The sequence below is a fragment of the Rutidosis leptorrhynchoides genome, chromosome 8 (genome assembly GCF_046630445.1).
Source record: "Rutidosis leptorrhynchoides isolate AG116_Rl617_1_P2 chromosome 8, CSIRO_AGI_Rlap_v1, whole genome shotgun sequence".
In the NCBI taxonomy this organism is placed as follows: Eukaryota; Viridiplantae; Streptophyta; class Magnoliopsida; order Asterales; family Asteraceae; genus Rutidosis; species Rutidosis leptorrhynchoides.
The window spans coordinates 95068581-95094073 of NC_092340.1; the positions used below are offsets into that span (position 1 = coordinate 95068581).

Sequence of the window (25493 nt, forward strand, 5' to 3'; positions counted from 1 at the left end):
AAACTCGAAATAATTTTAGGAACACAATGTCACTAGCTATACGCAAAACGGACGCTTTTTAAAAAACGCTAAATATTTGGGGTACTTTTCATACACGTTGATTTTGCGTTAAATTTTTAAAAGTCGACAATTCCATAGCGAAACGCGGAGATGCACATATATTGTTAATTTAAAATAACATTTAAATCTCTCATGGGTTATACCTTTTAGTTCGACTCGAGTTGCGCTTCAACGACATCATCGTTAGCCACAAAATAATTTTACTAAGCACTATAAGGAATGTATAGCCCAAACACAATGTCCTGCAATATAAGCCCAAGAGTTCATCCTTTTCTAAAACCAATTGGTGATAGAGGGACTTCCCCTTAGACTTATATACATACATTTGTTTTATCCCATGACCGATGTGGGACTTTGGTTTGCACCCTTACAAACCTCCCCTCAAACCTAAGTCCATCTAGGCCTCCCCTCCAACGATAGTCTGGATCCAACCTTTACCGCCGCCAACTCGGAACTCTCAACCTGGTGGGAGGGCAGGGAGATTTTGATACAAGGCTTCCAGGATTAACTCATCGTGCCAGGGTCCCCCTCGAATGAGAGCTGGGTCCACTCATCGCTGCTCAAGATCGAGGGGTGCGTCACGTCACTGCGTGCGCTCAGGGGTGCGCCCTACTGCGCCGTCCACCACATTGGGGCTATAGCCTAGCTCTGATACCACTTGTAAGGAATGTATAGCCCAAACACAATGTCCTGCAATATAAGCTCAAGAGTCCATCATTTTCTAAAACCAATTGGTGGTAGAGGGACTTCCCCTTAGACTTATATACATACATTTGTTTTATCCCATGAAAGATGTGGGATTTTGGTTTGCACCCTTACAAAACACAATAAAATATATTGAAAACCGAACCCCCGGCGCGAAGCGAGAGTTCGATAACTAGTTTTATTCTAAGACAAAAAGAGTTGATTAACATTCCAAAAATTTGAATTTATAAATTAAATAATAATAATAGGTTTTATGCATTTAAAAATAAAAATTGACCCTACAGTTCAAATTTGTTAAATAACCATAGTCTGGATATTTATTATTATTATTTTTAGTTGGTAACATGTTTGATGGTCTTGATATCATATACCGATTTGGGTATAAGTTACAAGTTGTTTCCTTATACGAACTTCAAATGATAATGGCCCAATGTTTGACAAAAGCCTATTGATTTCACTATCTTTCAGGGATTAGTGACAGCTCTTGCAACTGGAGTAAAGGAAGTGGCATAGTGTTTGCTGTTGCTACGAGTTCTTAGACCGGGAAAATAAGAACTGCAGCGTAGATGAAAGTCTTAATCGTTATCATGAAGTTGCTTCTGGTGCTAGGGAACACTCCATTCTTGTACACAGGTATTTATACTAATGCCTACTGATTTCATCCTATTGTTGTATTTTGTTGTAATTAGCTTTTCAGTTTAACATAATCTATACTACTGCCTATTATATTAGCCTATTATAATGATCACGTCATTGGTTAAGAATCAAACTAGGTCAAGTGCAAAACATTTGGTTTAAATGATATTTTGGGTTAAATGATCTTTAGATTATTTGGATAATAGTCAAACCAGGTCAACTGTGAAAGTAGAACTGGGTCAGCCTGGGTAAACTGCCAAATTTTTTTTTTTTTCCAGTTAAAATGATCTTTTGCTTTAAATGATCCTTAGGTTATTTGAACATGATTGATTTAAATGATCTTTTGGTTATTTACATGGAAGTCAAACTGGGTCAACTGCAAAAGATGTCGAACAATAAACATGTCAAATCAAAAGTGTGTTTGTGTACCAAAGAGCCAATGGATTGGCGGTATCGAGGTCACCCTTACAACCTTGAGGTTGAGGGTTCGAGTCCTGCTTAGGACAATTCGTGGTGATATAATCATGTTAGTAATAGGTGGGTGGGTGAGTTCGCCTTTTAAAAAAAAGTGTGTTTGTGGTGAACTATTATTAGAAGTCAAAGTATGTCAAATCAAAATTCATATATACTCAAACAATGTAATACTGTAATTGCTTATGCTAAACAATTTGAATGTGGTTACTGTTGGTTTATTTTGGCTAGTAGAAGATATGTTTATCCCACATTGGTGGGAGGAAGATGTGAGGGGTGAGTGACTTGGTTATATAAGAGGGGCTAAGTCTTCATTTCAAATCGCACCAATTAATACACTTTAAGTATTTGATTATTTCTTTCTTTCTTACCCTTGTTTGAGAGTTGTATTAGTTAAATATTTTGGAGAGTGTAGTTGGCTTAAGAGAGTCGCCTATATCATTGTAACAATTTGTGATATAGTGTATTTTCTCTCTTTGGGGGCCGGTGGTTTTTCTCCTGTTTTGGAGTTTCCACGTTAAATCTTGTGTTGTGTATTGTTCTTATTTCTTTACTATTATTGTTGGGCTGGGTGGTGGGAATTAGTGAGACCGTAATTTCCCAACAACTGGTATCAGAGCGTCAGGTTTGACGGGGGTCTCGGTTATAGGAGTCGGAGTATGCTCTGTGGTTGCCACGGGAGTGGATCGTCCACATCAGAAACGAGTTCTATTGATCGTATAGGGTATCTGGTTAGACAATATTTTTTCTGATTCGTAGTAATAGTTGGATTTGTTAGTGGCGAGTTGTGGATTTCCGATTTAAAGGGTCCTGGCTACCTGCTACATCTTTTGGCTATTCGAAACGTGAGCAAAATCAGAGAAAGTGTTGTTTATAGGATACGTATACGATGTCGAAGTTTAGTCCAATGAGGTTTGATGTAGAGAAATTTGATGGGAGGATCAATTTTGGCTTATGGCAGGTTCAAGTCAAGGATGTGTTGATTCAGTCCGGGTTACACAAGGCATTGAAAGGTAAACCCACCTTTGTTTCCGGCAGTGATTCTAGCAGTAAGTTCGATGAAGAAGAATGGGATGATATGGATTTGAGGGCAGCAAGTGCGATTCGTTTGTGTCTTGCAAAGAACGTGCTTGCAAATGTGCACGGGTTATCAACGGCAAAGGAGCTTTGGGTTAAACTAGAGCAGTTGTACCAGGGCAAGGGCATCTCAAATCGATTGTGTCTTAAAGAACAATTTCATACTCTGCGTATGGATGGGGGTTCAAAGATTTCAGATCATCTAAGTATTCTTAACGGTATTGTTTCAGAACTGGAGGCTATTGGAGTTAAAACGGATGATGAAGATAAAGCTTTGAGGTTGATATTATCTTTATCATCGTCTTATGAACACATGAAACCTATTTTGATGTATGGGAAGAAAACTCTGAAGTTTGAAGACGTTACTAGCAAGCTCCTATCCGAAGAGAAAAGACTGGAAGGTAACGGGGTCTCGTCATCAGGAGATACGATAGTGTTGTGTTCGGATAGGCAGAAGAGAAACTCTAGAAAGAATCTGACATGCTGGAAGTGCGGGAAGACTGGACATGTAAGGGTTAATTGTCCCGGTGGAGCTAATCCGGCAAATGGCTCCAAAGACGCTAACATTGTCTCCGTTGTTACGGAGAGTGACGAATTCCTCTGAAGTCACGTCATCCTCATGGTGTGTCCGCGCCACCGTGGAAAGGGATGTTCGTTAGCGGTTCCACAATTACACATGGGCATTGGTTTGGCGTTGATGCAGGTTGTGTGGTGAAAACTGATGTTGTAGCTGATGGGACTTTCGGGAAAGCCAAACAGGGAAGTTGTACCATAAAGTTTCAGCTGGTTGTTTAACAACATGTGCCAAGGTGAAATGCTTGGAATGTGATATTCTAAGTGCTATACTCTTAATGGTGGAGTATGATAATTCTTGTTAAGAGTTATGATTGTCTGTGATGACAATGATTGTCGGTTTAGACAATGTTCGATGAAGATGCAAGTTTTGTCTCTTGGGAGATAATGTCAACGGCATGAAGATGAGGATCTTGAAGTTGTCGTCGAGGAAGCGTCTACATCGGTTATCCTTGCAATGTGGAAGCATGGTTATCTTCTTCTATCCAAAAGGTGGAGATTTGTTGGTTTATTTTGGCTACTAGAAGATATGTTTATCCCACATTGGTGGGAGGAAGATGTGAGGGGTGAGTGACTTGGTTATATAAGAGGGGCTAAGTCTTCATTCCAAATCGCACCAATCAATACACTTTAAGTATTTGATTATTTCTTTCTTTCTTACCCTTGTTTGAGAGTTGTATTAGTTAAATATTTTGGAGAGTGTAGTTGGCTTAAGAGAGTCGCCTATATCATTGTAACAATTTGTGATATAGTGTATTTTCTCTCTTTGGGAGCCAGTGGTTTTTCTCCTGTTTTGGAGTTTCCACGTTAAATCTTGTGTTGTGTATTGTTCTTATTTCTTTACTATTATTGTTGGGCTGGGTGGTGGGAATTAGTGAGACCGTAATTTCCCAACAGTTACTATGTACTTAGTCATTTGGTCAAAACTTGAATTTAACCAAATCTTCAAAAACAAGTTAGAACTCCCGAAATTTTTGCCTTGATCGTCAGCTACCTTCCAATCTTAACAAATTACTAATACTGCCATTTTTCATGAATCCATTTATACTTAAATTCTTATCATCTCACTCTTTGTGTAACAATGAGCGATGTATGAATTAATGTGATACTTTAATAGTATCCCTTTATTAAAGCCTTATACCACCTTTAATGTTTAAGAATATACTCTGGGTGATATTCAACCTGTGAACATTTGGTATAATATATGGTGTACTCGATTTGGTAATATGGATGCACTTGCTTTGAAAATGTAATAGTGATCATTTTGATTATTGAAAAGTTATGATCAATAGAGAGTGTTAAGCAATGTGAGGATTGCTGAAGATGCTGATATGCTTAAATGATCAAAGGTAGTTGATGTCAGTAGGTGGCTTGAAACACAATTTTGTATGACTATTTTAATTATAAACTCATTACCTGATGTTTAATTTTCAGGGTCATGGGAATGAAGGTGGTGGAGCACCTCAACGGGCTTCAGTCATGGCAGCCTAACCTGTTACTCAGCTTCTTAATCAAATGATTGACGACTAATAGATTGACGACAGGCTTAAAAGACAATTTTGACATTTGACTTTTTACATCTGAAATGGTCTTCTGATCAATAAATATTAGCTGACATGTGTCGAAGGGGTTATTTAGATTCGTTTAAAATTGGTAAAAGTGTACTTTCATTGTGGATACCTAAAAGTATTATGTTTAAGTATATAGAATATATTTGTCTATATTGCACTTATAGTGTACTACAAAGACTTTCATAGTCAATATAGTAATTTGATTTTATCTATTAATAATTACCATTAACTTTGTTTGGGAATGTAGACGAGAAGACTGTTTTTTCAATTTCATTGACATTTAGTTGTTTTATTTAAACTATATTCATTTTTTCGTATCATTGAGAAAATGCAGGAAATTTGATGACAATGTCTATAAACAATTGATTGTTGAATTGTAATTGTATTTATTAATAACGTTTACGATAAAACTATTTTCAATACTTTTGATTCGAATACAAAATATGAAGGGTTTCGTCATTCTATTTGTATATTACAATAATAATTTTTTTCGAATATTATATTTTTTGAGGAAACATGCATTAATCATTGTACCTTTAGATGCAAAATGGAAAGTTCTATTTGATTGTTTGATTATTATGAAAAGTAGAATCTTAGTATTAATTCAATTATAATATTTTTATGCCTAATTTCCTCGTTATTTGAGTTAGCATATGTTGTTCTAGGTTGATGGTTGCTTGCATGCTGTTCAAATATCACTATCGATACAAATACCAAAGAGAAACAAATGAAAATCACATTCTTTGTCTTAACTATGTTACAGCCTAATTTGCTTCTTGGCTAAAATTACTCATATTATGAAGGTAGAAGTTTATCGAATTATCTAATAACCAACAATGTATAAACTTATGCTATTAGTATTATAAGTTAATTTTATTCGTGAATTCATTTTGCTTGCGTTGTACGGGAACTCTTCAAAAAAATATTTAAGCAGTTCACCCACAACAATATTTGTGATACTGTCTTTATCAGATCGTTAATTGATATAACATTTTATGATTCAAGTTTGTTTGTTGAAGAGTCTCCGTGCAACGCACGTGCTCTTAAATCTAGTATAAGATAAAAGATATATCAAAAATAAGTTTATTTAATTTCGGATATCGGGTATTCGTAGGGGTGTTTCACTATTTGGTTTGAAACCGATTAAATTGAAAATCAAATAGAATTTGAAAACTGGTTTTCGGATCGAGTAATACTCAAAACGAATTTGAATTCGATTTTCGGTTTAATTTTGAAAATTCTGAATTCGGTTAAACCGAAAACCAAATTCAAAATTTTTAATATATTTAATTTTTATTTTTATATTTGTGTTGTAATGTCATTGTTATTATATTTTAAGATCCGATCATCTAAATAGGTTATCATCCATATTACGATTTGTTAGTTCACATTATAATTATTTTACTCAAATTATTATGTTATGTTATTCTTATTAATAACGTAAGCAGGAAATATCAAAATTAAGCTATAAATATTAACAAATCATCAAATCCTTGATAATAATAGTACGTTATTGTTTTAGGTTGTAAAAACTAATATATCAGTAACGCCACGAGTAAAGTACCATGGTTCTGAATTTTTATTAATGTTTTTCGGTATTAACCGAACCGAATTCGAATTCGAATTCAGTTTTCGGTTTCGGTCTGGTTTCAAATTTGAATTTGATTTTCGATTCAATGTTTGGTTTTGCTTAAAGAGTGATTAGGTACAACTGTAAAAGTGATGGATATGCAGGGTACAAGTAATCTATGTGTGTTTTAAATAAAAGAATTTCAAATATGTATTGGTGTTCCACCTCATGATGCTTCATTATCTGATTCATGAACATCATAAAACATCCGTAAAGTCAGGTTATTTGTATAACAGAACATTTGGGATTTGATCTTTACCGGATCTGACTTGTTGGCCTAGTTGGTAATTCTGAGGTTATTGGGCGTGTAACGTGAGGCTTTGTATCGCGAGATGTTATGGTATGGCATACTCTTGATTCATCTTTACTTATTGGAGAAAGATTGAACCTTCTTAAGGGTTTTTCATGGAAGCAACAAATGGAACCAAATTAACACTTACGTACGTATATAGTATTTTTTGATATTTGAGGGATTTTTCTTTAACCTTCTAATACTCAGGTGTACAAGTAATGTTGTATGCTTCCCAGATTCTATTTATGATCGACTATTAATTCTATTATGTTGTTCTTAGGCATCAGGTGTACAATGTTGAAAATGATCAATGCCGAGTGTAGCATTTTCCATCGACGTTGATGGTTAGTGTTATAAGACATAAGTTGAGAGTTAATAATCATTTATTTAAATTGCATACAGGTCATCAAAGAACCTGACACATGGGACAATGAAGATGAAGAAGTTGTTCACAGTGTTTTTGAGCATTCAGTCAATCATGAAAATAAGCTGCAGTTTTTAGAAGAAAGAGATGATGAGATCATGGCGTTTTTTGAAGTTTAGCAGGAGATAAGGTAGGAAGCTCACTTGAGCCAATTTACGTGTCTATGGACTACTTTGGGTCTTAGGCCAGAATCACAGGCGTTTAATGCTCTCCTATCTTGTTTGTTAATGAATCAAGAACTTGATGATGCTTTACATTTATTCAAATCAATGAAAACAAATGACATAACGGGTGGATAAAGTTGCATCATAATCTTACAAGGGATTGTTATATCAAAATATCAAGAGGCTTTAAATTAAAGCAGGAAGAAAGTCGATCAATATCGGTTTAAGAAATTGATGATGCAAGCAGATTGGTGCATGGAGGCAAAGGGCGTTGCAGATCACCGGGTAACGACGAGTCTAGTTTTTAGCTTGAAGACTAACTTTTGTTGCGGGAGGAGGGCGTTTTTAGTGTCCACTAATATGGTGTCTTCATCCTTGAAATCTCTTCTTAAAATAAACTTTGCAAGCTCATTTTCCACGTGTTGTTGAATCACCCGTTTCATGGGTCTTGCACCATAGTTTGGATAGTACCCAAGAATTCCTAGAACCTCTACTGCAGATTCACTTACATTAATCTTTAACTTCCGATTTGCTTCTAGCATTTTTTTGTACACGTTCCAACTGATGATCATGACACAAACAATCTTCTGTCAATAACTTGTAATAAATAAACATACATATATGGTAATATTTATTTATTAACAAGACTAGGAACTTATATTACCTGTAGTCGAACTATTCTGTTAATTTGTGAGCGGTCAAGGGGTTGGAATACTATATACTCGTCCACCCGGTTCATGAACTCGGGAGGAAAGGTTGACCTTGCTGCATCGATGACCTTTTGTTTTATGGTCCCGTAAGCTTGTTCTTTGGGAGCCGAGGAGTCTTTATTAGTGTCTAGTAGTATGTCCTCTGAACCCACGTTTGAGGTCATGATGATGACGGTGTTGGTGAAGCTGACTGTACGACCATGTGAGTCAGTCACCCTGCCATCATCCAGGATTTGTAGAAAGACATTAAACACATCAGCATGAGCTTTTTCAATTTCATTAAACATGATAACAGCATATGGACTCCTGCGTACAGTCTCGGTCAACTGCCGTCCTTCCTCACCATACCCTACATATCCAGGTGGGACCCACTCTATTAATCTTGAAACAAGAGTGTGCTTCTCCATATATTTACAACTCATGTCAATCCGTATAAGAGCATCCTCTGTGCTGAACAAGTAAGAAGCGAGTGCTTTTGCTAGTTGAGTTTTTCCAACTCCCGTAGGTCCCATAAACATGAAACTAGCTATTGGACGTTGAGGATCTGATAGGCCGCCGACTCTGGACCGCTGGATTGCATTGGCAACAGCCGTGACCGCTGGATCCTGACCCACTAACCGTTTATGCACTTCTTCATCCAAACTTAAAATCCGTTTCTCCGTATCGGAGGACTGTTTAAGCATTGAAAGTGGAATGCCAGTCCGTTTACTCATTATCTCAGCAATGTCGTCACCTGTAACTTCTTTCCAAATCATCGGCTTCGTTGAACTCTTACACTCCATTTTTAGTTTAGTAGCTGCTTCATCTACCAGATCAATGGCTAAAATCACACACACACACACACACCCTTTATGAGATATTTTTTTAATGAGATATTGACAATAGAATGATATGTATGTTGTTATCGGCTTATCTTTAATGTTGTATTAAGGTAGTAAAAGTCGCTAGTCGAGCACTAGTCGGCCGGGACCTAGTAGGGACTAATTGGACAATTTGGGAACTAGTCTGACGGACGTTGACCAATTTTCGACCGAATAACTAATACACTATTAAATCCGCGACTTTTGCGCAAAATTTAGTGATTTTGACAGAATAACTACGACTAATAAAACTGACTTTGACCGATTTTGACACATTGATAGACGACTTAAACATAGTAAGCGGGTTGGACTAATTAATATTCTCTCGACTAGTCGGGGATTAATTGACCAACTTTTACAACCCTGCCTTGTTGAAATAAATGGAATGGAATACCTTTATCTGGTAAAAAGTGTTCACTAATGTAGCGATCTGAGAGAATTGCAGCTTCAAAAAGTGCACTATACGAAATTCGTACTCCATGAAAGAGTTCAAGTCCTTCACGCAGTCCACTAAGTATCGCAACAGTCTCTTGTACCGTAGGTTGTTCAACATAAACTTGTTGAAAGCGACGCTCCAATGCAGGATCCTTTTCAATATATTTACGGTACTCGTCCAATGTTGTTGCACCAATGCATTGCAACTCTCCACGACCAAGAATCGGCTTCAACAGATTGTTGATAGCCCCTACAAACACAAGTTGCTCGTTGAGAACACATGATCATGCATTTAAAAAATTATTATACCTACTTTATCTCACTAACAAAAATTTATTCCGGTTTCAATAAAAAATAAATTTCTACCTGCTCTGACAACCGTATGGATGTCATCAATAAAAAGAATAATATGCACATGTGATTCATCAACCTCCTTCAGCAGTGCCTTAAATCGATCTTCAAATTCCCCACAAGCAATAAGCGCGCCCAAGTCAAGGGATATCAACTGTAATATAAATAGAAGTCGGTTAATAACTATTAATAACGGATGGATTTGATTGATGGTCAATAGTGTAGTACTATAATACTATGAACCTTTCGATTTATTAGATCTGGAGGTACATCACCTAGTACTATTCGCTGAGCAAGCCTGCCATATATGGAAAAAAATGGTGGTTGATTGGATGAATTAGAAATAAAGAAAATTTCTATTTAAAAATTTCTTCATCGTATGGTACAAATGCTTTTTTATTCCTACAAATATAAAATCAGTTGGTACCTACACAAAACAGAAACGTCAAAAATTGCTACCAACTATATGCATGCGAATAACATTATTCCAAAAACAATTAAACAACTTACATAACAATTTAAAGAAGTTAACTCCTGTTTCAAAATAAAAGTAACCAAGTCCCCGCAGCTTTGGCTCAGTGGACATGTGGTGGTGCCGAGCACCCCCGCCGGGCTAGAGGTCTCAGGTTCGAGCCTCGTCACCTACAAAGGATATTATTTGAAAGAAATTCCTTGAGGGTGGCCCAAAGGGAAGGTTTTACCGACCCGCTCCGGGACTAAGGTTCGGCCCGCCTGCCCCGTATGAGATGGGTTAAGGGTCGGATCCCCTGAGTGTGGTTCGGGTTTCCTGCCCGAACGCGTGTGTGTGTGCAAATGATGACTAGGCTTCGGTCCGGACTGATGCAAGCTTGCCGTTCAAAAAAAAAATAAAAAATAAAAAATAAAAAAATAAAAAAATAAAAGTAACCAAATATCACCTACAACCCATTTTGAGGCCCATCAAGTCTAATTAACATAGACATACATTTCATGAGATAACAAAATAAAAAAGTAAAAAGCAGCTGGTTGTGATCCATTTATACAACACTTACATACACAATATGTTAATTATTAATTACATCAACAACAATTATCACAGGTATAGCCTCAGAAGCACAACGTTCGTATCCTACTTAAACATCATTACATCAACATCAATATAATTTTTTAGTGATGTCAATTAAATATGCATAATCAGTACTAGATTTTTAACTTTGAATTGTAAAACTATTAGCTAGCCATTCAAAATCAATGTCAACCAATATATTATTTACAATCGCACAAATCAATCATATGAAATCCTAAAAGTTGGTTTAACTATATATAGATACGCAAAGTAAGGGCTTACGAGTTGTAATCGGAGATATAGAAACGTCGGCAATTGATGACACCGGATCCCTTTTTCCGAGTTGATGCGCCTGGGATATTTATCTTATATTCTTCTGGTCTTCTAGGTCAAAAATCCGGCTATTTATACTGTATGACGTGTGCGTTTTTCAGAAGAGAATTTATGCGAATAGTCCCTGGTTTACCTAAAGTTTCAAGCATAGTCCCTGAAAATTTTATTTTGTATTGGTAATCCTTTTGATTATAATTTTTTGCATGAATCGTCCCTACGTAGTTAACCGTTACGTTTGCCGTTAAGTCCAGTCATGTGGCAAGCTAAGACTCTAAACTAATCAATAATCAGCAAATTCAATGACCCAAACTTATGGCGCCTTAAGGCCGCGGTCACCACTGACTTGTCGTCGCAACAATTCATCTTCACTTAATTTCTTAATTCAACCTAAATCGTTTCTTTGGTAAGGATAACGCACAACCTTAGTGTCACAAAATATTAGATTAGTGTACCTAATTGGTGAGTGATCAATTCAAGACAATTAAGCACAAAAAACAGTTAAGTCGAATTAACATTAAGAAAGCAAAAAATCATTCTTCATTCAAGCATTAAATCATATAACCATAGAATAATTCAAACATAAAATCTTATAACCATAGAATAAATCAATACAAAAGTACTCTCACGTCAAAGTAATTATTAGCCTAGATAAAATATAAAATTTAGCCAACAACCATGATGCACGAAAGATCCATAACTGATTTAAAGATTAAATTCATGACAAAAATCAGAAAGATAAACCGAATTAAATGAGTTTTAGGATCGATAGTTGATTCTGCATATATTTGTTGTAAGCTATATAACATGTGTTTTCCACTCCGATTGACCTTCAGATGATGTAGAACTCTGACCTCCAGAATAAACCTCATGACGGCTGATTTGTTGCTTAGGTTAAAATTCCGAAATTTGGAATTTATACCCCTTTGGTCGAGTTACCAAAGCGCTGCTTTTAAGAAAGCAAACGACACTTTCCTCTCAACACGCGACGCCTTCTAATGTTTACAAGGCATTGGCGTCAGAATTCATATTAGCACCGCGACGCTTTGGATATTAAGCTGCTCTTCTTGACTCTTCTTAAAACCTTTGGAAATATATAGAGGCGGTGCTTCTGGATGAAGCAACGCTACCCAACTTTTAACTTTTAGATGGCGCTTCCGGTCTAAAATTTTTAGTCCTCCCACTATCACACCTCATTTTTTTTTAATTTAAACCCTCTAACATTTTTATTTTATTCCTCAACCTTTTGTTACAATTTTTTTATTGTTTATTTTATTTCTTCACCCACATTATATATATATATATATATATATATATATATATATATATATATATATATATATATATATATATATATATATATATATATATATATATATATATATATATATATATATATATATATATATATATATATATATATATATATATATATATAATTAGTTAGTGTATAATCAAATGAAAAATCAAAACGACAGTTCATTTTGTCTACAGGTGTTTAGTATGTTGAAATGAAACGGAGTATTGTCGTTTTGGTTATGTCAAATTATTTAAGTTAAAATATTTTTTATAAAAATATATAGTTATGTACTACAAAAAGTTTCTCGTACGCAACGAAGCGGTGGCTGTTGTGACAACCCAGAAATTTCCAACCAAATTTAAACTTTATTTTTATATTATTCCGACACGATAAGCAAAGTTTGTTAAGTTAAATCTCAAGAATTTTAAACGATGTTCATACATTCATTATATCCTCGACCAAATTCCGACGATTCACGAACCGTTATATATAAATAGATATGTACATATATGTGTGTGTATATATATATATATATATATATATATATATATATATATATATATATATATATATATATATATATATATATATATATATATATAAAACTTGAGAATATTAATAGAGTATTAAACGTATAATACTTTACACGATATATATATATATATATATATATATATATATATATATATATATATATATATATATATATATATATATATATATATATATATATATATATATATTAAAACTTGAGAATATTAATAGAGTATTAAACGTATAATACTTTACACGAACGTATTTGTTTTAATATATTTATCGATGGAATTAGAAGATAATATCAAATGATTGATTTATCAGATACATTGTGATATGATTACGGGTCCATATTATGAGGTCCACTGTGATTTAAAAAATCTATTCTTTTTGACAACATTCGGAAAATGGTAAAGTGATTTATAAGTAAGAACGTGGAGTGTAAATAACTTAGATGTTGGATATCGACAAGTTAAGTAACTCGACATTTTTCATTAAGATGATTTCATACGTTTATTTAACCTTTGAACTTTATCCCATGCTTCACCAACAGACTGTAATTTAAAAACTTGAAACCTATTATGAATATATATGATTCTACTTTTCTAAAACGTTTTATGATATAACGATTTCCATTATTTTAACTTTTAAACAAAATGATTCTTAAATATATTTAGTTTTGGAAAACAAAAGTATCATATTTATTTGATTTAGTTTCAAACGTACAAAAATATTTTCAGTTTAAAAAGAATTTTATTATTAAAACGTATATAACTTTTATAAATATCTAAAACCACTTTTGACAACTCATTACTTAACCAGTATGATAAAGATAACGATATTTATATTTTATTTTATTAAATATATATAACGATTTAAATTAATATTATATATATTTATACGCGTATTATACGTACATAATTTTATACTTTTACTATACTTAAACTTTACCTTTACTTTATTTTTACTTTACTTTAACTTTAATAATTCACTTTAATAATTCATACTTTAATAATTCACTTTAATAATTCATACTTTAATAATTCACTTTAATAATTCATACTTTAATAATTCACTTTAATAATTCATACTTTAATAATTCACTTTAATAATTAAAAAATCTATTATAAATAGAATTCAATAGGTTTCATTATTTCATGGAAACTTGAAAATATTTTTCTCTAAACTCTCTCAATCGATTTACATATATATATATATATTTACTCCGTGTTATTTCAAGATATTATTAGTATACATAAAATATTACGACGGAGTGCTGTCCGAGTGATTTCGAAATTGTTTTTTGAGCGAGATAGAGCTAAAGAAATTATGGGTTATAGCTATGGAGGTTACGGGTATGGTTCGGGAGTATTGCTCGTGAGTCAAACTAGTGTTTATCATCCTCGTTGTGTCTATGTACTTTTACTGCAATATTGAATCTCAATATTGATACGTGAGCCCTCATAACTTAACTTTTATATATTATTAGTGTATCCCTGACTAGTGCTCGAGTATATAGGATTATGCATGCTTATACGTTCGTTATTGTCGTTAGATAGGTTATATCGAATCTTGAATTAAATACATATGCTATTAAGATAAGGTATATGATATGCATGTCGTTGGAAAGCTAGCGAAAAATTGAGAACTTTTCATTTTGATATCGAATGGTTTCGATGAACGGTTTAGAAGTTATAGTCAATTGAATTTTCGTAAAAATGATTATTATTATCGTCGTTATAACCTAATTATTATTATTATTATTATTATTATTATTATTATTATTATTATTATTATTATTATTATTATTATTATTATTATTATTATTATTATTATTATTATTATTATTATTATTATTATCATTGTCGTTATTAATAAAAGATATTATTGTTATTTTTATTATTATTATTATCGTTATTATCGTTAAGGTTATAATAATAATAATAATAATAATAATTATTATTATTATTATTATTATTATTATTATCATTCAAATAGTTATTAGTATTAGTATTATCATTAATATTATTATTATTATTATTAGTATTATTATAATTAAAACTAATATTAGTAACATCTAATTATTATGATTACTATTATTATTATTAATATGAACGCGATATAAAAGACGACTAAAAGCTATTAAACGAAGCGATTAGGAAATAATGAGTATGAGTATCATGACGAAATTAAGATATTGTAAGATATTGATTTAAAGGAAAAATATCGTTTTCATTATTTTACTATTATTATTATTATTATTAAAAGTATTATTAATATTAAAACTATCATTTTTACTAAAATTATTATTTTTAATAAAAATATCATTGTTAATATGAAACATCATTATTATTATCATTTTAGTACTATTATTAATAAAAATTATCATTTTATCATTTTTAGAAAATATAATTATTGTTATTTTTATTAGTAGAAGAATAATAATTATTACAAAATAATACAACTTTTACTTATTATTATTATTATCAATATTATTTTATCAAATAAATATGTGATACAAAGATATTTTACTAAGTATAATATAATTACATTAATAATACCTATCATATTATTTTTATGATATTAAATGAACTTTATAAATTTTACTAGTTAAGATATATAAAAGTATATTTTTATTATATAAATTTTAATATAAAATTTTATTTATTAATAAAAGAACTATAATATATACTTTAATAAAATCTGTTAAAAATATTTAAATATATAAAACGACTATATTTAAACTATATAATAATCATGTATAAATTTTGAAAGACATTTTGGTCAATATGACTTTTGTTGACTTTTGCATATTTAGTCTCGAGCATTAGGATTGTGATACACTACGACTTGACCTAAATTGTTAGACAGATATTGATCAAACATATAAATATATATAATTAATATAGGTTCGTGAATCCAATGCCAACCTTGCACTTGTTCAATGATGTCATATGTATTTTTACTACAAAATACAGTATTGTGAGTTTCATTTGCTTCCCTTTTAAATGCTTTTGCAATATATATTTTTGGGACTGAGAATACATGCACTGCTTTTATAAATTTTTTACGAAATAGACACAAGTAATCGAAATTACATTCTATGGTTGGATTACTATACCGAATATTGCCCCTTCAAGTCTGGTAACCTAAGAATTAGGGAAATGGCCCCTAATTGACGCGAATCCTAAAGATAGATCTATGAGCCTAACAAACCCCATTCTAGAATTTGGAATACTTTAGTACTTCGATTAAATGGTGATTGCGATTGCCGATATATGGCATACTTGCGAGTATGCGGGGAATATTCTATATGCATTATGTTAATGTCGGTTACCAGGTGTTCATCATAGGAATGATTTTTATACACTTGCGAGTGTAAGATTGTTTATGAAAGATGAAATCTTGTGGTCTATTAAAATTATAGAATTGATGGATTATGATAAACTAATGAACTCACCAACCTTTTGGTTGACACTTTAAAGCATGTTTATTCTCAGGTATTAAAGAAATCTTCCGCTGTGCATTAGCTCATTTTAAGGATATTACTTGGAGTCATTCATGGCATATTTCGAAAGACGTTGCATTCGAGTCATTGAGTTCATCAAGATTATTATTAAGTCAATTATAGTTGGATGTATTATGAAATGGTATGCATGCCGTCAACTTTAGATGTAAAGAAAGTTTGTCTTTTAAAAACGAATGCAATGTTTATAAAATGTATCATATAGAGGTCAAATACCTCGCGATGTAATCAAATATTGTGAATCGTTTATAATGTATATGAACGGGTCATTTCAGCTGTCGCAACGCGCTGCTGACCACATGCTTGTTAAATTTAATGACTGTCAGCTTGATGAATGTCTACACCCCCGCTACATTCCCTTTCACATGCGAATTCATGGTTACACATTTTTCTTATATATTAAATCTCATGCATAATTTAGTCATTTGGGTACTGCTAACTACAAACATGAATAATAAATGGTTAGTGCACACAACCTGGCCCTCCTTTTTGTAATTGCTTTTTTATACTCTCTCCGTCTCATATTAGTCAGTTATTTCATTTTTTATACTCTCTCCGTCTCATATTAGTCAGTTATTTCATTTTTTGTTGTCTCAAATTAATAGTTCATTTCCAAAAATTGATATGAACTTAAGTTCTTCGACTATTCGACTACATGTTATGTTAACTATTTATGACAATCAATTTCATATATCTCGAAAGGTAATATTAATAATAAAAAGGGACAAAATATATATAGGTTTTGAACAATCATCGATATCTGTATTATACTTATAAACTATTGAATTGTGTTTAAAGTATAATTCAAAATCATTTCCCAAAGTAACGTACGGGCACAATACAACTTCTCTCAAAATGCAGGTGAAAAGATATAAACAACAAGCCCAACAGCTGCAATACTAATACTACCAAGCAAGAAGAACATTGAACCAAGACAACCGCAAAGGAATGTTGTTTTCATAAAATGAAGACAAAGATCCCAAGAAAAAAAAGGATCAGCCGAAAAACATTCCCTATTCCCTATATGTAACACTATAACAAGACAATCGTCATTTCTATTTTGTTCATTTAAATAACTAATTTTGCGCAGCAAACAAACACTAATGGTATCGAATAATATTAGACTACGAACCTCAACTAAACAACTATAAAACTACAACAACCCAAACGCGCACTCCCAGCAACACGCGGGCTATTCTGTTACTTGTTTATCATAAAAAAATGAAGAAACATTTCACATGATATATTTATCGTTAAATAGCATTCAACTCCTCTACTGCTACTCTTATATTTTCCATCTTCTACTTTTACTATATTTGACATAGAAAAATAGAAGGTAAGTGAGAGAATAAGTCTCGAATTCTGCTCACTAAATCCTGCTTACTTCGATACATTCTTGATGTTTGGCGCGTTTGTATTATATGTATATCCATCTGTATATATATACTGCTCTATGTGAGTGAATAAGTGAAAGTTACAAACTTAAAATCTGGGTTTTATTTATTGGCTACATCTTTGACAACTTCAGTTGCATTTCATGTAACAGCTCCTAGGTTTACTGAATCCTGGCATGCTCGGTTAAATGTTTCTGAGATTTTTTGAGAATTTTGATTCATACATTTCATCAAACAGTTTTCGAGCGAATCCAAAAGTAGTATCCGAAAGTATTAGACCCGATAAGTCTATACTCAAGTTTTTGATTGCATACGGGTCAGTTTCCAAATTTCATGCCCCTTGAGATGATGAAGGCGAAGAAGTTGTTCACAGTGTTTTTGAGCATTTAATCAATTATGAGAATAGGCTGCAGTTTTTAAAAGAGATGAAAAGAATCTATCATGGTGTCTTTTGAAGTTTAGCTAGGCAGATAAGGTATGAGGCTCACATGAGCTTTATGTGTTTATGGACTACTTGGGTCTTAGACCTAAATTGAACGTGCTTAATGCTCTGCTATCTTGTTTGTTAAGGAATCAAGAACTTGATGATACTTTACATGTATTCAAATAGATGAAAACAAATGACATAATGAGTGGATGTCGTTACAACATAATCTTACAAGGATTACTATAGCAAGAGGCTTTGAAGCAGCTTTTGTAATGTTTAAGGAACTTGTAACTGACAAAGATCACAAGAAGAAAGTTGATCAATTTCTGTTTAAGAACTTGATAATGCAAGCAGATTGGTGCTTGGAGAAAGGCGTTGAAGATCACCGGATAATGAGTCTACTTTCTTGAAGACTAACTTTTAGCTTACCGTTTGAAAACACCACGACTTTTGTGTCCACTGATATGGTGTTTTCATCCTTGAAGTCAACTCAAAGACCGTTTGTTACGGTAAATGGTGTAGTTTGGTGGTGAGGAAGTGGGTTGGGATTTTTTTGATAGCGTGACGATGTGAGTCAAAAATGTTGTGTTATGGTGGTGGGGGTTGGAGTGTGGTTTGAATGTGTGGTGTTGATGTAGTAAAATATGATTGGTAGATTGGAAAAATGAGAATAAATGAAATATAATAAAAAAAGTCAACCAATCAAATTCTTTCACGACTCTATACATCTCCTTTTGAAAACCTACGTCTTGTAACACCAAAATGGGGTGTGGTTTTTTTTCCAAATCATTAACCCACGTCGTTGGTAGTAGTGCGTAACGCATGGTCTTAATATACCCTTTTCAAGTTCATTTTCCACCTGTTGTTGGATCAGCCGTGCACCATAGTTTGGATCATACCTGAGACTTCCTAGAAGCTCAACTGTAGCTTCACTTACTTTTGATGCATATTTTGTATGTTCATAGTCTCACGAATAGTATAGAAACATTTATAATATGTGTTGTACACTAGTTGTATGTAGACTTGTGAAACTCGTCATTCGTAGGGGTATAAGCGGATAAGGTCTTGTTTGAGAATAATGTTATATGTACGAATGAGTGAACTCATTCGTACGAACCAAAGCTTGTTTGTACATACGGGCCTGCATGCCTTAAAATACGAGTTCATGTTGTCATCTAGGGTTAAGACTTAAGAGTGATACCCTAACCTGGTGATCCATTTTTGGCGATTAAGAGGCAGGAGAGATCATGCTCGATCTCCCCATGGCCTATTGGAGTGCAAAGTTGGAATTAAACAAGGTTCGTTGAATCTACAAAACTTGTGACCACAAGTTTAGAGTTATGGTCGCAATAATCACATCAGACAAATGGTCTGCTGAGAAAACAAAACTCGTGAGCACCAGAATTTCATTGTGGTCGCAAAAATGGTTCTAACGGGAGGAAACTTCCAGAATCATGTTTTCTTTTTTGTTAAGTAGTTTCCTTGTTTAGATTTGACTATATAAACACCCTATGTAATCCATACATTGTGTGCACAAAAATAATAATGAAAAATCTCTGGTTTGCGCCCGTGGAGTAAACCCTTCTCCGTGTTTTGGAGTTGGGATATAACCACGTTAAATCCCTTGTCGTTTATTTATCCTTATGCTTTATTATTTGTTTGTCGTTCGTGGGTTAGTGATTATGATCAATCACTTGTCTTGTTTGGGTCCTAAATCCTAACAAATGGCATCATTAGCTCAAGGTTTCGAGTTTGGGAGCGATGGCGAATTTGAAAGCAAGTTTCTTCGATATGGTTGATGATTCGGTTTTTTCATCAAGCTTCGATCAAATGACGGGCCGAGCTATTCTGTTTGTAACATGTATTGAGACCGGGTGACTTAGTTGGTCAGGATGAACTCATGGATATGTATCCGGGAGAGTTGATCACACAAGATTCGGCTATCGGATCTAGAATGTTATGATTGTAACTCATGCGCTGATTGCATCATGATGGTGATTTTTTCGCGAAGGGTACGGAGTCAGAGGTTAGGTCGATGGTTTTTTGCAGAGAGATTTTTCAGGAGATCCGGGTAACGGATCTGAGTTTGATTACGAGACGTTTCGTGTTCAACTTATAATAATATAAAAACAATAATAAAACAATTAACCAATTAACACAAACGCCCGGGCAACAATAACCCGATCATTATAGTAACAAGCAAGTATTCAGTCAAGGTTCGTTCTACAGGGAGCAGTTTACATGAATCTCAAAACAATAATAATTATCCTAAGTTGATTGGGGGATTTTGATAAAGTGTTGATTAAGCTAAACTTAAACTAAAAGAGATTAACAAATAAGATATAAACGTGTCCACTTGATTATTCCACCTTTTGCCATGGTTTACCCAATTCATTCATTACACAAAAATGTTTAAACATATAGTTTCATTTTCATTCGTCAACTTCCATAAAACCTCAAACAAATGAAATTCGTTAACTCACGTAGACTCATTTCAAAGATCAAACTATGTTTTGAGTGAAATCATTGAGACTCGATTTTGGATTAAAATTACTTAAAATCCTTTAATTATCAAAATCACTTAAGATAATCAAACACCACTATGTTGACTAAAGACCAATTGAAAACCAACCCAACCAAGAACACAATAACTTGAAATTCCCAATTTGGTTGTCTAGATCACACAAGGTGTTGAAGCACAAATTGTTTCACTAATCAAATCACTTAGAAAAGGTACACAATCTATGTAATCAAAGTAAAGTCTAAAACAAATGCATAACAACGGATCATCAATCAAGCACAATAATCATCAACTTATTCAAACACCCAATTCATAGATTAGGGCAAAATCCAAGCATCAAGTTTACAAATCAAGTTAACACAAGTAATCTATGCTAACATCATGAGATAAACAAGAACAAAATCAAAGAAATAACAAGCATTCATCATTACAACTAATTGAGAAAAGCAAAGTACCAAACAAATGAAATGGAGAAGATGATGGAGATCTAGTTTATACTTTCATGGGTCTTCAACTTGGATCTTCAATTGAGCCTTGATCTTCATATAATCATGAAATGGACCCTTTTAGGGTTCCATTTCGGACCCTAATTGCAACTCTCCCCCTTGAAAACCTATCCTCTTCCTTTTATACTTGCCCAAAAATTCTGCCTTAAAACAACGAGGTGCGCCGCACCTAGAGGAGGTGTGCTGCACCTTATAGCGTGGGGCTGAGGTGGGCCGCACCATTAAGGTGGTGCACCGCACCTTATAACTGGATTTCTAATCTTCAACTCCTGAATTTGAATTTTAGCTTTTTAGTATTAAGGTGCGCCACTTTTTGGATCTGGTGCGCCGCACCACTATACTGCACTTCCAAAATCTTCATTTTTCACTTGGAATAGCCCATTTTGCAATCCCTTCCCACTTTGGATCATGCCCTGCACTTTGATTCACTAAATAGGCTAGATTTTGGTCAATTTTACACCAATTTGAGCTTTAAGCCTTGAACTGACGCTTTTGCGAAAATATACAACTTTCGGGCTCAATAATCCTCAAAACCGAATGAAATGAATGAGATATTGTGAGGTAAAATGTGTATAATTAGAGCAATATCAAACCCCCTACATTTGAACCTTGCTTGTCCTCAAGCAAGCAAATCAACAAAACAAGACTTGGAGAATCGCCTGTAGCAATTATAAACAAGCTAATGATAATGACCAAAGTGCACAAGTTGAGCATTTAAGGATACCTCTAAGAGTATGCATTTGGAAGGCTTGAATATTCTCCAAAAACTTGAACTTGCTAATGACCAAGCATAACATCAACTCTTCTTCTTCTACTACTAGCAAAAACTCCACGCAATGCTTCAAACAATTTTCAAGTATCCTCTAATTTAATCACAATTCAAGCCTAAACTAAAATCTCCACATCCTCACATCTCTCCAAGCAAGCATGCAAACAAACATAAATATGCCCCCTAGAAAGGCTCAAATATCCACAACTTTTGCGATTTAAGAGCAAATGAATCAAGATTTGAGCTTTATAGTGCAAACCGTCCTAGGAGCTCCTTCAAATCATAAAATCTTTAAGTTTTCATCTCCACTATCTTATTCTTCGCACCACAATAGATCAAGGACTACCCACAAGCTTCTCTTTGGTTAAATGGAGCACTAATTTGCATTAGTTACCCAAGAAAAATGTTTAAGCCTTAAGAAAGACAAGGCTTTTAAAGAAAACCATTTGTGTTTAAGAAAGGGAAAACGAGTCAAGTTGTGAAACGAGACAATTTTTCCAAAAATTTGGTTTCAAGCTTTGTGCATTCCAAATCTGTCTCAGTTTTGGGATAACCGCACGGATAGCTAATGCCCCGGTATATCACCGAAGTGAACTACCTTCTTGTATTGAAGGCGATGAGACAAAAGCTATCTTGGGCTCATTAAGGTGATGTGCATACAAGCCATCCCGGTAATGGGACGACCGCACGGGTAGCTACTTCTCCGGTATATCACTGAAGTGAACTACCTTCTTGTGTTGAAGGCGATGAGAAAGAAACTACCTTGGGTGTAAGATTGGCGCTGGGTCTATTGCACGATACTTGGAAGACTTTACTTCCAAGCTTAGGTCTTTTGAATCTCAACTTAGCTTAGAAGACTTTACTTCCAAAAACAATATATGGGAGGACTCGACTCTCCCGGAAGTGTCAAAGCTTAAAGCTTTTATTCACTTGGCTACTTCCCACATAACAAGCTTTTATGCTTATATTGAGAAAGGGTAGGAAGTAGTAACTACCCCTCGGTAATTGTTAGAACAAGGGTGCCATAGCTTTGGCTATGGCGTGTGTTGTCTAGCAATACTAGCACGAAGCCATTGCTCCTAAAAAGGATAGCACGTTGTGAAGCTCAAGGCTCCTCTTCCCACGGCACTTAGCATAGCTAAATGTAAAATGGTGTAGATTAGGAAGTCTCCTACACCTAGTGAATTAACCATTCAAGTTTATTTTTGAGACATAAGAGGGTGGAATTTAACCACCCAATTTGAAACCACATAAGAGGGTGGACTTTAACCACCTAATTTTTGAAACCGGGAAGACTTTACTTCCCCCACACTTGAATGGAACTTTAATCATTCAAGTTAAAACTTGGAACTATAAATGAATGGAACTTTAACCATTCAAAGCAAGGTAAGTTATGGCTTATTTTGGCCCAAACTTTTCAACAATTCAACAAAACACTTAGGAAAATTTTAAAATTAGGTCATAATTTTGTTTAAGAATAAGTCCACGAGAATTTATCTATCCCCCCACACTTGAGATCATGTAATGCCCTCATTACATGAAATCGAAATAAAATAATAAATTCGAGAGGGCAAAATAAATAGTAGGAGGATCAAAGGTACCCAAGAACAAAGGCCATTTTCACAAGTATTCATCAAATTACATGAAGTCCTCTTGACATATCCGCATTGCCAAACTTTCTTTTTGCTTTGATTTTGATTAACGAGTCTTTCTCTTGGCTCGTCCCCATCTTCTTAACATTCCTTATTGGGGTGGTCTTCCCCCACACTTTATTGGACGACATGTGAAATCGGTGGAAAATGTTCCACGAATCAAGAGAGTGAGCCAATCATTAACCCCTAGGGTGGTGTATAAGAAGAGAATAATCTTCTTCATTTGCATGAAGAGGATTGAATCAACCCGAGAGTCAACAAAAGACTCTCTTCAAACGCGGCTTTGAACACGAGGTTTGCTTTCTTAATTGGCTCACACCAAAATGGATCATCAACCTCGAGTTGAAAAACCTCTTTAATAACTTCAATATCGTACCCGAGAGGATTGTTGTATACTTTAAGGACCTCGGGTATGATTTCTTCACCATCATCATCATTATCCTCATCACTATCATCATCACTATCAAACTTGCCATCACCAAGTGGATTATCATGGATTGTAAAAATGTTGGGTGTTGGCAAAGTTTCACTCACTTCATCATCGTCCTCATCACTCTCACTAACTTCTTTATCATACTCCTTATCATCATCTTCACCTTCATCATTATCCTTATCATTATCTTCATTCTTCTCTTTGTCATTGGTTATCAAAAATTCGGGTACTTGTGCAATCTCCACTACTTCGATCTTGGCATAAAAGCTTATATCATCATCATCATCATCATCATCATCATCATCATCATCATCATCATCATCATAAAAGACCCAATCTCTTGCCGAGAAGTAGAGACTACGGGTGAGGTGGGTGGTGAAATGGTAGTGGATACAAAATCTTCAACTAAAAGGAGCATGAAACTCACGGTTTTCTCTAAGCTTTGAATTGAAGCTTGTTGAATTTCTAACATTGTCCTCAAATCTCTTCTCTCTTGAATTAGAGCCTCCATACGGTTAAGGTAGGTTCTCACAACGTTTGAGAATAACTCTGGTAAGTTCGGATCAATTTCCTCTTGTTGTTAATTTTGAAATTGAAATTGAGGAGAATCCCATATTGAGTTATCTCCCTCATAAAAATAGTCCATTGGTTGACCAGAAGAGTCAAAATTAGAAATGGTACCATTATCACAAGGTTGATCCATAAGGGAAAAATATTTCATAGAATTGTAATCATAATCCCCGTTTGGATAACTCCCATCATAAGTATAACAATAACCATTTGGATTGAAATTAGCTTCCCATTGATTCATGTAACCGTTGTCATTCATACACCCATTATCATGATGACCCATGTAACTCTCATTCACATACCCATAATCATCATTCATCCCCATATAATCTTCATTGTTCATGCCCATGTACCCGTTATCATCATTCATTCCCAAATAACCATTATCCAAACCTACGTGACTTGAGTCTCCCATCAATTGTTGATCATAATTCGCGATTCTTGACATCAAGTAGTCACACAAAGCATCATATTCCGCCATCTAACTTAATCACACCACAAAAAAACAAGCGTTTCTACGAATACAA

At 33.9% G+C, this 25493-nt stretch overlaps 1 pseudogene; it reads right to left on the reverse strand.

The window, feature by feature from the left end:
• Nucleotides 1–7844: 7844 nt before the first annotated feature.
• On the reverse strand, nucleotides 7845–24907 carry LOC139863633 (chaperone protein ClpB3, chloroplastic-like; annotated as a pseudogene).
• Nucleotides 24908–25493: the final 586 nt, after the last annotated feature.